A 2,714-nucleotide genomic window follows, 5' to 3' on the forward strand; every position below is an offset into this window, starting at 1 on the left:
AGTCTGCATGTGGAAACAAACATTCATTCTACTTTTTCCAGAATATGGCAATAAAATTTGAATCACAAAGCTATTAGTAAATACTAGTGACTTTTAGTCATTTAATACTAGAAAATTAAACACAATATTCTCATTGTTATTTTTGCTGCATGATCAAAACAAGAAATACAATTATAAAAAATAAGGTTAGATTAACCATAATCTATAAAGACTCTTCCGTCACATATTTTAGCATAATTATTATTTTTTAAATATTCTGGAATTGCAGAAATAATTCTATATTCTTTCTGGCAATGAACCCTATTGATCAGTAATTCACACAAATTGTATTATAATCCAACTACCAAAATTTCACCAATTCATATTAACTGCAAGAAAGAGCAGTATGAACTGTTGAAAAAAAGGTAAAGAGGGCGGCGCCTGTGGCTCAGTCAGTGGGGCACCGGCCCCATATACCGAGGGTGGCGGGTTCGAACCCGGCCCCGGCCAAACTGCAACCAAAAAATAGCCGGGCGTTGTGGCAGGCGCCTGTGGTCCCAGCTACTCGGGAGGCTGAGGCAAGAGAATCGCGTAAGCCCAGGAGTTGGAGGTTGCTGTGAGCTGTGTGAGGCCACGGCACTCTACTGAGGGCCATAAAGTGAGACTCTGTCTCTACAAAAAAAAAAAAAAAAGAAAGAAAAAGAAAAAAAGGTAAAGAGCTTTTCCAACTTGGGACCTGTAGGATGGCTCCCGCAAAGAAGGGTGGCGAGAAGAAGAAGGGCTGGTCTGCCATCAACGAGGTGGTGACTCGAGAATACATTATCAATATTCACAAGCGCATCCATGGAGTGGGCTTCAAGAAGCGTGCCCCTGGGGCACTCAAAGAGATCCGGAAATTTGCCATGAAAGAGATGGGAACTCCAGATGTGCGCATTGATACCAGGCTTAACAAAGCTGTCTGGGCCAAAGGCATAAGGAATATCCCATACCCTATCCGTGTGTGTTATCCAGAAAACGCAATTAAGATGAAGATTCACCAAACAAGCTCTATACTTTGGTTACCTATGTACCTGTTACTACTTTCAAAAATCTACAGACAGTCAACGTGGATGAGAACTAACTGGTGATTGTCAGACATATCAAATAAAATTATAAAATCAAAAAAAAGAAAAAAGGTAAAGAAATATACCCAATGTACACAGCCCTACTATGAAACTAATTTGGGACTCTCACATGAAAGCTATAACGCAGCTACAACTTAACAATAGGGGGAAGTGGGAAAGGGGGGGGTGGGTAGAGGGAGGGGAATCGGTGGGATCACACCTGTGGTGCATATTACAGGGGTATTTGCGAAACTTGGTAAATGTAGAATATAAATGTTGTGGCACAGTAACTGAGATAACGCCGGAAAGGCTATGTTAACCACTGTGATAAAAATGTGTCAAATGGTTTATGAAGTGAGTGTATGATGCCCCATAATCATATCATTGTATACAGTTATGATTTAATAAAAAAATTAAAAAAAAAAAAAAGAAATATACTCTTATTACAAGAACACTGAAGAAGACAAACACTCAATTAAGAAAGTATTTCTCAGCATTTTCCTCAACTGATAATGAAGATAATGCTGCCTCTTAGGTGTGTTATGAGCAATAACCCAAGATTATGTATATTAAGTGTTACGACAAGGGGACTAGAATAGACATTCAACAAAAAGCAGTTATGGTATAATATAAACCAATTACCACAAGTATTCTATCCTTCTAGGAATCATCTTTCTTAAACATATAAATAAAATATCTTGAGACCTCATCCTAGACCTTCCTTTGCATTTCAAGTGACTCCTGGAGAGTATTGCCCTGCTTGCCCCTTGTGACATTTGACCCCAAGGTGCTATTTCTAGTTTCTCTGAATCATGGCTGATTCTGGTCCATCTGGTTACTGTTAAGTCAAGCCATCCCAGTTCTCAAAAAACTCTGCCTGAAAATAGAAGAAGAGTCCCGCCCTTCTCTCCCCTAGGTAGTGCTAACACAAGTGTGCAATCATGTTGTAGTGGTAAACACATTATGCTGGAAATTCAAAAATTTTGTAAGAATATTACAATTCAGAAAAGCAAATTTTAGTTTAATATCAGACATGACTGCTCCTCTAACCCACAGGACACACCCAATATGGAGGATCTCTTGCAAGCCTGATGCCAGGGTTGCTTCTCACATCATCTCTCTCTTTGAAATTCTAAGGCTCTTACTTAAGCTTTTGTGCTCAGCAAGCCAGAGGAAATGGAAAATCTCTAGATATGTACAAGGGCTGGGATTACCACCCCATTTTCCTCCCCTATCAAAAGTAAACTTTTGCTTTATTAGAATAAATTAGCATCACACTTTGAATTATTTGCACTCAGATTACTTCCAATATCAGAAGACAAAGAAAAAGTACTTAACGTACTTCTACATGTCAATTAGACTCAGGAGTAATCCCTTCCAGAACAAAGAGAAAGGCACAGTCCCATTTTCACTCTTCCAGCCTCAGGAAACAAATTTTCTGCAATTTTTGAAAAGTAGTTTTATCCCTGCTGCCAGTCATCAAGGAATCAAAAATAGTAAGGTTCTGCCTTGGACCAACTCACTATAATATGAGTAACATTAATAAGGTCTTGCCAGCTTATTTCAGCAAATGGATTTTTGAAAAATAATTTAAAATTAGTACATTAACTATTTCTATGCAAATAGGAGCTG

At 38.5% G+C, this 2,714-nt stretch overlaps 1 pseudogene; it reads left to right on the forward strand.

Moving 5' to 3' along the window:
* The first annotated feature begins 713 nt into the window (after positions 1-713).
* Positions 714-1,112, forward strand: LOC128578067 (60S ribosomal protein L31-like; annotated as a pseudogene).
* Positions 1,113-2,714: the final 1,602 nt, after the last annotated feature.

The sequence above is a fragment of the Nycticebus coucang genome, chromosome X (assembly GCF_027406575.1).
Source record: "Nycticebus coucang isolate mNycCou1 chromosome X, mNycCou1.pri, whole genome shotgun sequence".
In the NCBI taxonomy this organism is placed as follows: Eukaryota; Metazoa; Chordata; class Mammalia; order Primates; family Lorisidae; genus Nycticebus; species Nycticebus coucang.